This window comes from Camelus ferus, chromosome 21 (assembly GCF_009834535.1).
Source record: "Camelus ferus isolate YT-003-E chromosome 21, BCGSAC_Cfer_1.0, whole genome shotgun sequence".
Taxonomy (NCBI): domain Eukaryota; kingdom Metazoa; phylum Chordata; class Mammalia; order Artiodactyla; family Camelidae; genus Camelus; species Camelus ferus.
The window spans coordinates 16,392,047-16,406,956 of NC_045716.1; the positions used below are offsets into that span (position 1 = coordinate 16,392,047).

Below are 14,910 nucleotides of genomic sequence, written 5' to 3' on the forward strand. Positions count from 1 at the left end.
TAATGGACCAGAGTATCTTCACTGATATGAAAATTATAGCCATTAATTTTCCTCTTCCTCCTTCAGCTGAGAGGAACCCTAGATCCACCATCCTTGAGTCTAGGTTTCCATGCTTTCCTCCCAGTGCGTATAGGGGTCCTTGTTCCTCTTCTCCATCCTCCTTTTCTACCCACCGCATCCATAGATTGGAACTTTCTTCATTCCTGTAAGGGTTTCTTCTCATTTACTAAATAAAATCCAGTTATCTGGAGGGGTACAGCCGCAAACCTGTCCTAGTAAGGTAAACTCAAATACCAACTCTCTTCCACCTACCAAACCACCATGTGAGCCAAAACTGCCCTCAGCCATCTGTGCGATTGCATTGGCCAGCCTCATCCACCTAACAAGCCTCTCTTCGTTCTCTAGACCTTTCTCATGTTACCTCCGCCATGGAGTGTCTGGGGTGACTCCTTCCAGGCTTCCGTGGCCTCTGGGGCCACGTCCCCTGTAGCTGCAATCACCCTGTATTGTAGCCATGTACTCACATGTCCGTACCCTGAGGGCAGAAACAGTGCCTTCTGGCACAGATTAAGGGTGCCTTCAAGTTTGTTGAATAACCGCACTGAGAAGTGCAGAACAAAACCCGTAACTTTCTAGTATAGGGTCTTAACTGGGCTGCCGTGTCCCCTGAGCTGTACCCCAAGCTCCCTGTGGTCCACGGGTCACGATACACGCTGTGACAGCCACGTGAAGGGAGAGAGGGTGGCGCATTTTAGAAGCGTAGTGTAAGCTCTTAGGATCCTGGGATCCTAACCATGGATGACTTTATCTTTGTCACTTTATGGCTGCTTGGGTGTCACTCAAACTGTAAAATCTCCTCTCCCATTTACACGAGGTGTAAATGTGCTTTCACACCTCTGCCCAGTGAAGTCCTTTCTGTAATGCTGATGGTTAATTACCTGACAATGAACCCCCTCTCCTGAGAGGAGGGGCAGGGACAGCGGTGAAAGCACAGAGGAGGCTGTTTGGATCACACTCCCTCGCAGAGCAGGCCACACCGACTCGGGCTACTCCTTGGGAAAGGCTTTCCCCAGAGCCACCCCATCCAGCCCCCAGCCCCTCCCACATCTCCCCTTCTTACTCATTTTCTCCCTCTGTTTCCTCTGTCAAATCACAAAGAACATCGAGTAAGCTTCTGGGGTTTTAGGAGATTTCATTGTACTTGGTAATGTATGATTTATAAACATAAATAAAATAAATAGGATTCTGAGGGAATAAATTCTAAGTGGAATCTCAATAAATCTCCTCCCTCCCATGATGTCTCTATGCTTTTCTCCTTCTTCCCGTCTCCCCACCTCCTTTCCCCATACCGGGAGAGAGGTCCATTCTTTCCATCAGGAGAAATTAGGGGGAGGGAAAGGCAAGAAGGGAGTAGGGGGGAGAGGTTGTGTGAGAAATGTAGCACAAGGCTGCATTGAAATGTAAATTCCTTCAAATTATTAAGCACCAGAGAGCAGCTCTTGCCAGCCCTTTGTTCCTCAGAGTCAGAACGTGTAATCTAGAAGAATAAATATCCAGCCAGATATCAGCCACACAAAGAAATCTGGGCCATACATATTCAGAGCGCCAAGTCCCAGGGACTCCCTTCTTCCTTATCAGGGAGGTTCTGGTCACAGCCACCAATCACTGGTCTAAACACCTCCAAGTGGGGGTCGGAATTACAGTCATTTTCTGCCTGCCCCACCTCCCACCCCTCGCCCCTATCAGCTTCCTGGAAACCTAGACCTCCTTGTAAGGGCGTTAAACACAGGGCCATCTGCTTCGCCCCTTCGTTAAGCCTCGCACTAGGGATGAACTGCCCAGGATTTCTTTTTCAGTGGAGGACACTTTCTCCACATTTTCGCCCAGAGTTGCACTCCTCACAGCTTGAGATACATGACTCTGTCGTCTAATTTGCATTTTTAATTCCCTCTTAGCTTCAGGAACCCACAGATCTTCCAAGTAGGAGAGCAGACTGTTGTCAGTCCCTTCCTCACCCTTCTTCCCGTTTTCAAAGGAGGCATTCCGCTCTAAACCCAGAAGGGTGGTCGCCGCACATGCTACAGGCATGGGTGGTCAGCGGCAGCACACATGGTCCTCGGTCGCTTGGACCCCTCAACCTGGCCTCTGTCTCCCTGGCGTGTGCCTCTTCCAGATCATGGTCAGACTCTAGGGCCTTTATTCTTTGCCTTCCATCTGCTGCTCTTTCCCCCCATCGTGTGCCTAGATTAAGAGGGACACCTGTGTCTGTGTGTGTGTGTGTGTGTGTAGTGGAGGTAGAGGTAGCTGCTTTGGGGAAGGAACTGCATTTCTTCCCTCATTCAGTAAATACTGCATTTTCTTAAGTCTTGGCCTTTAAAAAAAGGGGGGGTTGGGGAGAATTCTGCCTGAGCCATGACTATTGGGAAAGAATAGTCATTTGAGCTGTACTTATCAAGCAGGAGTCTGTACTTCCCAAAGGAATGACACATTTCTTTGTTATCACATGGTTCTCGGCCATGTGTGTCACTTTTGTTTCAACACTGATCAAAGTCTGACTTAATTCTTATAGGGTTTCTGGTTCTCCTTCTCCATTATAACCTCTTTAAGAACATGGATCATACAGCAGTCATTTTGTTACACAGAAGTCCTAAGTGCGGTCCTAAATCAGGGAAGAACTCACAAATGCTTGCTGATGGGAGTTCAGATGAACCACCCCCTCAGTCATCCTATCATCGGGTTCCAGGGACCCTGGGGTGCTCAGGCTCTGGGATGGGTTTCTGCTTCAATAGGAGGCCTTCTGATACTGGCACTCGGAACGTCCTATTGCCCAAGCCCCCTTCTGTTCCTGACTATCCTTTTAACTACCTTTCTTCCTTCTCTGTTGGGATTTATGTCCCTTAGAACTCTGCCAAGTGCCTGCTCCCCTGTGACATTAGACATATTGCAGACTCCAGACTTATCTTTCCTGCTTGCTTTTCAACCAGCTGCTTTGCTGTGTGACTGCTCCAAGCATGGCCTGCCGTCGGTATGGGTGCTGATAGGCCTGGCTGGCCAAGACCCTCTGCAGCCTCAGCATGTGATGGAGTATATTTTTATAATAAGACGTGTATATTTGGTCTTTATCCTCATTTCTGGCACAGAGCTCCTAACCCCCTTGCAGTTTTCTAAATGTTGAGAGCTAAAGCTGTCCTTTGTGATATTAATGGGGTGACTTTTGGGCTGCACCTAAGGATGGGGACTACTGGTGCAAGTCTTGTGTGATTAGAGGGTTGGGACCTTCAGATCCATTCTATCTACCCCACCCACCCACCCCAACCTCGGTGGAAGACTGAGCTCAGTAGCCATTGGCCAATGCTTTAATCAATTGTGCCTATGTAATGAAGTCGCCATAAAAGCCCAAAAGTTCCAGGTGTGGAGAGCTTCCAGGTTGAGGAACCAGAACATTTCCACATGTCACCAGGCTTAGCCCCAAACTCCACAGGGAAGGATGGAAGGAAGCCCCTTCGTTCTGGACCTCATCCTTTGGAACTCTTCATCTGTCTGTTGATTTATATTCTTTAATATCCTTTGTAATAAACTGGTAATTTTAGTGAGTAAACAGGTTTCCTGAACTCTGTAAGCCACTCTAACAAATTAATTGAACCCAAGGAGAGAGCCATGGAAACCCCTGATTTATAGCCAGTATGTCAGAAGTACAGGTAAAAACCTGGGCTTGCCATTGGCATCCTGAGTTTGAGGGGGTAGTTGGAACCTCCAATTTGGATCCAGACAAGCTTTGTATGGAGCCCTGTGTGGATGGTGGGGGCCAGCAGCACACTGGTCGGGACAGCTGGGAAGGTAGGGGTATGGTGGTCAAGGATAAATGGGATGACAGTGATGATGTGAAAGGAAAGAAAGAAAAGTAATCAGAAATAAAGGTTTCAGAAAAGAGAGAAAGAGAGAGAAATCAAAAAGAAAGAACAGTAACAGGAAAAAATAAAGGGTTTAGAAGAACCTAAAATTCTAATACCAGAGAACAATTAGCAGATAAACCAGGACTGGGCTAAAGAAGTTACAGGAAGAGTCAGACCTCAAATTAGCCAAAGAAATGTTTGGTGTTAATAATAGAGCTTATAGAATCAATGCTCTGAGCCTATTTCCAAAGAGATGACTTCATGGGTTTTGAAGAGTTACTGAAAGATAAAATTACACAATATTAAAAGTCACTATCTTATGCAAGTTTTTGGAATCCTTCGATAGAGTTATGTTTTTCTTTGGAAACTGATGACTTGAAAAAGCTTACCAATTCACTGACTATGCTTTGCAAAGGCAAAAGAAGCAAGAGGAGAAGAAAGACACAAGATGTGGTTCCTGGAGCAGGAATAAAGCCAGCCTGGCATACCACCATGATGATGCAGTGGAGGACTCTACCAGGACTCTGAAGCCCTTGTGTGACATTTTAATCTTCTCCTGGTGTCTTCTTGTGTTTTCCCCAGTCCTTTCCATGTGCAACACAACTTTCTTTCCTTTCAATTCTGCCAAGTGCTGCAACCAGAAGGGCAGTATGGGGCAGGACGGCTTGTGCTGGCTGTTTAACTCCATGACAATGAGGTGCCGGCGTGACAATGAGGGAATTGGGTGGGAGGAGCTTCAAGATGGCAGAACAGAAGGATGCGGGGCTCACCTTTTCCCACCAATACATCAAAACTACATCCACATGTGGATCAATTCTCACAGAGTACCTACCGAACTCTGTCAGATCTTATATAAGTGAAGCTATAAGAATGAGGGCATTGGATCTTGCTGCCAAGGAGTTAAAATCTTGAAGCTTAGTGCCACTAAGTCACAGTTTAAAAATAAATTCTAATGATGTTGTCAATGTTGCTATCTGATTCCATAGCAGCAGCATCACTAAACTGGGGGGAAAAGGGTGCAAGATGATCAAAAATTGTGTAGAATTTACTGCCTTAGCCGTACCTCCTTGAACTACTTCACAGCTTGCCAAGAAAAGCAGTTTTCAAAAAGGACACGTGATGTGAACCTAATTAAAATTGAGTTTGAAGGGAGGGTGGGGGATAGCTTAGTCTAGAGCCGGTGTTTGGCATGCATGAGGTGCTGGGTTCAATCCCCAGTGCCTCCATTAAGGGGGAGAAAAAGAGCACACACACACACACAAAAGAAAACTAGGGGAAAAAAATGAGTTTGAGGATTTAAACAAATCACATGGTGAAGAAGACTACTTATTTCTGCTTCAGAGTGAAAATATTGCTGCTGAAAGACATGAGCTTGATACTTAAAAATTAAATAACAAAAACAACCCAACTTTGAGGCTGAAGAAGGTCAAAGAGTCTTGTATTACCAGTTGTGGAATCTCCTAAGTGTCACTATGTCTTGACTGTTGAGTTTTCACTTATCAGAATATTTCTACTGATGGAGCACTTCAGATGGAGGAGAGAAACTCTGTATCTCTTTTATTTGCTGGTTGAAGTGTCTGGAGAACAGTCTCTCTCTTGTTCTGCTAGGCTGTAGTGGGATGACTTTACCCGGTGTGGGCATTTCCCTTCTCTTATAAAATGGGCTCAGCAAACTGTTGCCATTAACTACAATTTGATGGATTATGTTAACAATTATGACATCTGCGAGGTTTTATAAAGCAACTAACTTAACAAAATCGCTATTGTGAAGACTTACAAAGAGCAGTTTGAAACAAAATGTTTAAAAATATACATAGTTGATATTTTTTCTAAAAAACTAGATGCATGGTAATGAAACCAAAAGGATTTGTGGTTTTGAATACATGAGCCATCTACCACACATGAAATTATTAATTGTAGATCACCAACTAAAGTTAACTCCTTCATGCCAATCTTCACACAATGCCACATAAAAATAATATTAAAAGGACCTTGAAAAGCAATGGTCTTAAGACTCTTAAAGAAGCCCCAAAGGGACAGTTACCCTGTGTGCTTCTCAACCAGCATCCTGAGGATTCATTTTTCTCTTTGCATCAGACGGGGCCACTATCTACAGCAACCTATTCTGCTATTGTTATCCACCCTCTAATTTTTGTCTCTCAAATTTCCCTCCAAATTTCCTCCCGGTATTCCAGCCCTCCTTTACTAACTCTATTTTCTTCCATCCTTTCTATTTTCTGATTTAGTGTTTCATGAGGTAAAGAAATTTAACCTCAAACGCTTTAAAACTCTTACTTTGACTCACTGTCTTGATCAACACAATAGATACTGGACTGTAATTATAAATAAATATGGAGTTTGTTACAAAAAGCTGTGAATACAAAAGCAGCCCACATGTTATCCACACCACCAGCCAGATACAGATTTCTCATTTGAGTTCCTCAGTAGCTAGCTGCTTTTTTACTTCCTCCTCCTCCGTCTCCTGACAATTCTCAGGCATCCTGGTTGGTCTTGTATCTTTGCTTTGTGTCCTCTCTTTACAGACGTGAGGCAAGCCAAGTGACTGATAAATTGTGCCTTTGTATCAGCTGTTAGTTGTCCAAATAACTGACCCGGAAGTTTCATTCTGTATCCTTGTCATGACAACTTCCTTCACTAAAAGACAAGTTAAGGGGAGAGTGGGGATAAAGAACAAGATCTGTTTCCAAAGAAAAGAACACAATTGACGCACAATTGCCCTTAGGCTTAAGGGTATTTTTTCTGTGGATCCCAGCATCCTCTCAAAACTGGCCTCCAATTCCTCTCATTCTCTAGAATGGCGAGGTACAGAAAGGTTTCCTTCGGTTCACGGTCATACTGAACATTAGTAGTGGAGTAGAAAAGTGGAATGAGGTATCTTTACCCAGAAGGTATGAGTCCTTCATCAATTCCCACTCCAGGGCAGGGGGATTTAGACGTAGGTGAAGGGAAGAGTTGGAAGGGAGAGAATGTGGGTGTGAGAAGGTCACTCCTGTAGTGACAGCCACCCAGCAAAGGCGAGGAGGAGGAAGCCTGTGCCCTTTACCTGACACAAGGTCTGCTGTCTTCTCCAGGTAGTGGACTAACCACTGCGTTTCGCTGGGGCAGTGCCGGGGATCATGAGATGGAGCTTAAGTTCTCTGCTGAGAAAACCGGACCTAGCTCCAGCCAGAAAGAGCTGATTCCATCACATTCTCAATTTGTTGGTCTCGTTTCTCTTCCTCCCATGTAATAGGTGGACTCGTGGCTCCCTGTGCTACGTACGGTTCCCCTCACCACACGCAGAGCTGCCTTTCCTCACGTGCAACATTTGTTCAGCAATGACTTAAGCATCTGGAACCTGCAGAGACAACTGGTAATAAGAGGGTCAGAGCTGGCTCACTTATACTGAGTTTTTAAAGACCTATGAGATGAGAAATGGAAACAGAAGCCAAGAGAAAGTGCATGGCATATGCTCCCTCAGCTTTTAAGTGCAATAGACCCCAATTTAAAACATGCTTCCCCTACATATGAGGTCTGGCGCTTAATATAACTATTCAGAGATTTAGTTTCTCATGAATAAAATAAAGCAAATAACGTGCTCAAAGCAAGACCTATTATCTATCCCCCTCACTCCTTTTTCCCCCTCTCACGTCTGGTAGGAAATTATGCCATCAGAGACAGTCATATGAGCAAAAGGAAGTTTTTGCATTTGTTTTTGACTTTTGACTTTCACTGTACAACTGCTCCATTCTGAGGACTTAAAATTTCCAAGCTCAATCCTAAAGTGGACAGAAGAATCTGAAGATTTGAACTCCCTGTTGTCACTCTTCTGGATGATGTTAGAAGTAATGGCTCCATAGTTCTGACCACAAAGGGCTCAGCCAGGATAAAGCCAGGACCTGGTGGGGATGGGAAAGCAGGGCATTCAAAATATCTGAAGAGGACTTTAGGGGTGAAGGCTGTAAGGCAAATGGAGGGTCTCCTCCTATCTGACCCATGGGCTCTTGGAAAAATTGTCAATATGTATTTATGGGTGTATATCTAGAGAGAGTGCCCTGCAAAACGTAGTCACTAAATAAGTGGTTCTTGTTGTTTCATCATTATTACTGCAATGACAGTTGATATGTACAGGTGCCAAGGGTTCTTGGAGGTGATCTAGTCCAGATTGTTGTACTGGAGGTTGTTACCGTCTTCCCCTGCCCCAGCATCCTCTCTGTCTTCCCTCCCTCATCGTTAATCTACACTAGAGAATGTATGATCTACATTTCATATATTCTGAACCTGAAACAAGATCGGCAGCCAACCCATAGGGCTTTATACCTCTGCCTCTGGGACCTTTCTGATGTGAAATGATTTTTCTTGGGATATTCTACCTGAGGCACCAATAGTCTATTTTTTGGCCAAGAAAGATGGTCAGCTTTTAGTAACACCCTACCTACCCTTTGGTTTGGGGTTTCCACGATTGAAACATAATCAAACACCCAGTGAATCCTTAGTCCATCAAACTGTCAGCAGAGCCTCCATAAGAGCTGGAAACATAGAAAATATTATGCCAATGCTGGTGTGTAAAGAGAAGGGCCCACCTTTATTGGTAACACCTGGCACAGTCTGTTAGAAAACTCTAGCCATGTGGCATTGTGAGCACTTACTCTGATAAATGAAGGCCAGCATGGATACCGGCACACACAGAGGGGCTCACCACTCCCCAGAAAAACCATTCCAGCCTTCCATCCAGTAGCTTTCCTCACAGTTTTTTTTTTTTTCCTCTAATTTCAACCACATGTCTTTCTAGGTGTGGAGCTGCCTATATTCCCTACAAACCCTGCATTTTGGCAGAAACCCTAAGGCTTTGGAAAGTAAGGGGCTTCAGGGTACCGCTTCTCCCTGATGAGCATTGCTCTCCATCCTGCTCTCATTTTCTGGTCTCACCCACCTAAACACCCACAGATCTTGATCTGGCTTCTTCTAAGACCTTCCACTGCTTCCTAACCGGAATTAGCCTACAGTAAGAGCAACCAAGAACAGGGTCCGTATTTCCTCCGTCCACCACATCATTAACCAGGGTGCCAAGAAGGATAGCCCATGAGTGCTCAAGATTAAAATAATGTACAAGCAAGTACCATTTGCTCCAATGTCCAAATGTGTTAAGCATTTTCTCTTAAGAAGACAAATCCACCCCCCCCCCCAGTAGTTCCCAAATCCCACGCACTGGCTGAATAGTATCATTTTGAGATGGAAGGTGGGTTTCCACGATTGGGGCACAATATTGAGAGAAGAGCAAACCCGTGAAAAGTGAGATGCCACGTTTTGAAAAATGACTTCTTTGCATTCCTTTATAGTCTTTATACAGACTTTGCAATGCTTTGTATTACTTTAGAACCTGCTGATTCTATTTTGTTTTTTGTAGTTTTTCTTAATTCCTCTCTCCCAACCCGTTGTCAACTTTTAAAGATCACTTCATGAACACTGCTTCCCACATCCCTAAGGAAAGACATGTGAGCCAAAGTTTGCAGCCATTGGTTAATATTATTGATTTACTTATTGAACAACAAATACCTATTGAGCATCATCTGTGTGGCAGACAGTGAAGGTAGGCACTAAGGATTCAGCACTGAAACAAGAAAGGCAAAACAATATCATCTTATGAGATTTAGTCCCTAGTGATGGGCAAACAGGCAGTAAATATTGACTATATAAAATATGCAGTATGTCAGTGATATATGTTAGTGGAGAAAAGGGAAAAGAGAAAGAGGAATAAGAAATGTTTTTAAATAGGACGGTTAGACATAATGTCCTCAGTACAATGACATTTGAAAAGAGACTTGACAGAAGTGGGGGAGTGGGCCGTGGGGAAACCCAGCAGAGGAGCATTCCAGGCAAAGGAAGCAGCAAGTGTAAGGCCCTGAGGCAGGACTGGGCGGACTTTCTGGAGAAACCATTAAAAGGCCAGTGTAACTGGCCATCTGGTAGGCTGTTATAAGAACTTTAGCTTTTATTCTGAGATGGAAAGCCATTGCCAAAGGAGTTATATGGTCCAATTTGTGCTTTTAAAAAGAGTCTCCTGGTGGCTAGCTTGAGAATAGGGCATAGGGGGACAAGAGTGAAAGCAGGAGGGCTATAGAAGGTGGACCTTAAACCAGAAGGGTAGAGATGAAGTGATGAGCAATGGCTGAAATCTGGGTATACTTTGAAGGTAGAGCTGGTAGGATTGGGTGATGAATTGATTATGGAATATGAAAAGAGGAAATTCAGTGATGACACTGAGAAAATGTAAGAATGAAATTGCCATTACTAAGATGAGACAAACAGCTTGGGGTTAGGGGAAACAAGTGTGAAGGGATTACCAGGCATGAGGATTGAGACATGTTAAGTTTTGGATGCCCAAGAACATCCAAGATTAAATGCTGGATAGGCAGCTGGACACAGAGGAGAGGTCAGTATTAGAGTTGTGTATTTGGTAACCCAGAGTATACAGAGTGCATTTAAAGTCATGAGGCTGGATGGCTTCATATAGGATGTGAACAGAGATAGAATGAAAAGAGAAGAGATCTGAGCATCATGTCATGGGTTACTGTAGAGTTTAAAGACCCACAAAGAGGAATCAGCAAAAGGGACAGGACAAAGACCTGCCAGTGAATTAAGAGGTAAACAAGGAAAGCGTAGCACTCCAGAAGCCAAGTGAAAGGAGGGTGATGATGGATGTTACATGCTGCTGATATAAAAGATAGATGACAACTAGGAATGGACCAGTGGACTTCACAACAGTGGGGTCAGGGTGATCTCAGCAAAATCACTTTGGTGAAGAAGTGGAGGCAAAAGGCTGTCTGGAGTAGGTGCAAAAGGAACACAGGATGTTGATGGTAGGGAGTAGGGACAAAAATTCCAAGAAGTTTTACTGTAATGGGCAACACAGATAGAAGATAGTGACTGGAGAAAGTCAAGAGGACTTTCTGGGTATTTTTTTTTCCTCTTTTTTTTTAAATGGAGGAAATTATGGCATGTTTATATGTGAATGGGAATCATCTGATAAAGAGAGATAATTTTGATGATGCAGGAAAGAAAAGGGAGAATTGCTGGAGAGATGTCCTTAAGCAGGGTGGGAAGACAGCTCACAAGTGGAGAGTTTAGCCCTAGAAAGGAGCATAGAAAGTCCATCTCGTACCTTGAGCAGCTGAAGGTAATACTCAGGTTCCATTCTGCCTGATGGTCAGCTAAGCATTATATCTAATTTACTGATCGGCTCAGAAAGAAGCCTGTCTGTGTTCATTCACAACCTGACCTTGCATCTCTACCCTTTCATTAATTTATTTATTCAGCAGGGTTCAATCGAGCAGTTCCAAAGTGTGAAGTACAAAAATGAGGATAGAAAATGAACAAAACATTTTCTCTTTGGGGAAATATGTCTGTTTACCCCTCAAAGTTACAATCGACCATGGGCCATAGGGTATGTGCCCCAAATACTGTAAACCTAGACAGTATATGATAAACTTCATCAAAGAGGCACAATAAATAACAACAAGAGTTTAGGAAAGAGACAAGATGCAGTAGAGTCAAATCTGGATTCTTGGAAAAGGTGACGTATGTAAAGAATTTTGTTAAACAACGAATGAGGTAATGGTGTCCCAGACAGATGTGCTAGCAGATGCACTTAAATGGGAAAATTTAGGGAATTTAATATGATTGTCCTCTGTGGAACCTATATTGTCCTCCATTGCCTACATCATTTTTTTGTTTTGTCTTTGTTTTTTTCATTGTTATAAGGATCAAGAGAGACAGACCTTCTAGCAAAAGATCTGAGACTAAATCTAACTACTCATGACATGAGGTGTTAATTATTCAATGTCCCTCTTCAAGTTCAAATCTAGTTATTAAAAAAAATTCAAGAGACGTGATCTCTGTTGTTTCTATAGATGGAAACACATTTAAGTGTTGCCAAAGACATAGCACAAATCTAAGATAGATGTTGGCTTAAGACCATGGAATATTTCTGCCTTACCTACACACACACACACACACACACACACACACACACACACACACACACACACAGAATGTGTAATAGCTAGGTGAATCCATTTTGCTTAGTTATATTATTCCTTGATGTTACAGTGAAGAGTGGAGGGAAAAAGAGACTCCATTTACCATGTTGTGTCTGGGAAAGAGTGATGAGAAGAAACCTTCTGAGAGTGCATGCATTCAGCAAACTTTGACAGCCTAGTATGTGATGGTCACCATACTGGGCTCTAGACAATGCAGTGATCATGGATAGGAACATGGGGCACTAAAACATTCCCTTATCCCTCTGCCACACTCCACAAAGGTGTACAGATGGAACAGTCTCAGAGCTGGGCAAAGATGTGTGTCTACTGCCCCACACACCCCCGAAATAAAACAGTTTCCGGGTTTTAATGACAGTGTCAGGTATTTATAATATTCAAATCATGTCCATGTGTATCATTTCATTTGTCCCCCATATGCCTTCAGTCTGGCTCAGCCTCATTACCTGCCCCACCCTACACAGATGATCAGGTGCTTGCCTGGGGGATACATACTCCAGGGACAGGTTAGTGGGAGAACCCTCCACAAACAACTTTACGAAAAATTTCAGATTAACTCTTCTCAATGGGTGATTCACATCAAAATGATCCAGCTGTGCAGTAATAACCCAATGGATGTGTCTTCATCAGCTGAATTGTAATGAAGAGATTTTTGTTAGTTTTACTGTTGATCTTGATTGAAGGTCAAGATCTTCCTGGATTGTAGCAGAACAGATATATGTTGCTATTTACGCATTGCAGTACATAAGCCAACTTATTATATCTTGTCTCTGAAGTATATGCTCTGTTTCTGAGAAAGCAGAAGGGCACGCCAACCAAGTCTTCTGTCATCACCCCAATGGGCCATCTTCTCCTCATTCTTTCCTCCTTGTCCAGAGGCAAAACAGAGGTCAAAGCAATGATCCCTGTCCTGTCCTGTACTGAAGCAGAGGGATATGATCTGATGCCAGCAGGAGGTGTTACTAAGTAACGTGCTAATAAAGACTGAGCCCATTTGCTCCCCGTCAGGGTCTAGAAAGGGTCCTCCTCATTCCCCTTCCCTCAACCCTGCTCGCCACATTGGGTAGAGAGAGTGCTGCCCTCTTATGGGACAGAGGTCTCAACGCCCAAGTCCCAAGAAATAGCAGGCAAGTCTATTGGCTTTATAATGTAAGGTATGTTGTGAGATGGGGAGAGCTGGCATTATGTTTCCGTTTTATGGCTGGGGAAGTTGAGGACCACAGCGCTTAAGTGATGGAGCGCTGTCCTCGGTCCTGATCTGCTTTTCCGCCTCTCTCTAGAGTGCTCTCCAACACTCTGTGCCGCCACTGCAAAGCAGAGCTGCAGACAATCTGTCTGCGGAATAGTTGGTATGTTTTACAAAGTACTTCAAAAGTTTTAACGTTCTCTTACTCCTCTCTTACTTGTTCTGCAATTCTACCAACCCCGAGGAATATTCTTGGTTAAGTGTAGTCTCTACTTCACGGTTTGCTTTCAAGATGCAAATACTGCTGAGGTTGGGTGACTTTAAGTCACCTGAGGGGATCAGTTGATGAATGCACAAACCCAGGCTCTGGCACCTAATACACTCAGTTCAAATCCTAGTGTGGCCATGTATGGGTTCTATGGCGGTGGCAAGTCATTTAATATGTCTGGGAATGAAATTCCTTATCTATACAATAGGAGTATTATATATATGCAGTTATTGTAAAGACTTTAGATAATGCATGTAAAGTGCTTGGCACATAGGGCACAATAAATAAACAAGACTTTTTTTTTTAAACATACATAGTCCTGAGCCTGACAGCTTAGATCAGACTCTGTGTTCTGCTACTCACTCACTGTTACCTTGAAAAAGGTAACTGCTTTTAGTTTTGCATTTACAAAACAGTGTCATCAAATTATCAGGATTATCCTAAGGATTAAATGCAATAATGGTTTTAAAATCTTGCCCAGTGCATTAAAAAGGCATAGATAACATGATAACTATAATTATTATCATCACATCCTTGGTGGGGAGGAACTTCTGTTCTTCATCTATAAAATGAAGATGGTCAAAGAAAGGGATCTCTTGGCTTTTTCTGCCATTGGCAGCCTGTGATTACAGGAATTCCTCTTGGCAGAATGGGCCAGGGTACCAGAGGAAAGGAGAAACAGGAAGGACACAGAGAAGAGGCACAGAGACAAATTCTGCCACATCCACGAAGCTGTTCTCCTGAAAATGCCCACTTCGTGTGCAGCCATCAGGAGAGGTCGTCCCCAACCCCTCCTAAAGCCATGCACAGATGTCTTCTGCCTTCTACCAATGTCCAGTCCTTCTACCCAGAAACTCCTCATCCATCCGTCTCTCTGGTCTTGGGTCCCTCCCTTCCTAAGTTTCACTAACATTCGTTTCCACTCCCGAGACACAAGATTTTATCCCTCCTGTGTGCAGCATGAAACGTGAAACTGCTCGGCCCGTGGGACAAAATGAAGAAAGAAATAGGGATGCTCTGGCTGGCCTGGCGCTTGGCCCTGCTCAGAACTCCTGAAGTGCCTGTGCATCTCACAGACATAATGGCTGAGGCTGTGTGTGTGCGTGCGCGCGCATGTGTGCACGCGCCTGCATCTCAGGCAGAGGCAACGGGAAGCAATATTTATCCACCCACCTTCTCAACATAAAGGAGGCAGCCAGATGCCCTTCATGTCCACGGAGCAGAGGTCCACCCCTGAGTGAGGAGGGGGAGGGGGCGGTCATAGATGAAATGGGTTTGAGGGCCAAATTATCACCCGTCCCAGACATTGGCTCGCAGCGCAGAACCAATTTGAAAATGTGGCATGATCAGCAGTCTCGCCCGAGGAGAGACCTGGACCGGCGTAAAGCGAGGCAATAAATCAAGGCTCAGTTGCCCTGAGTGGGGAGCCCTGGCTGAACCAGCCCAGGCAGCTGTGAGGTAGGATTGAGATGCATTGGCAGAGCTGTGACGGTGACCCCCAGACTG

At 44.1% G+C, this 14,910-nt stretch overlaps 1 pseudogene; it reads left to right on the forward strand.

The window, feature by feature from the left end:
* The first annotated feature begins 3,683 nt into the window (after positions 1-3,683).
* On the forward strand, positions 3,684-4,421 carry LOC116658817 (annotated as a pseudogene).
* The last annotated feature ends 10,489 nt before the right edge of the window (positions 4,422-14,910 follow it).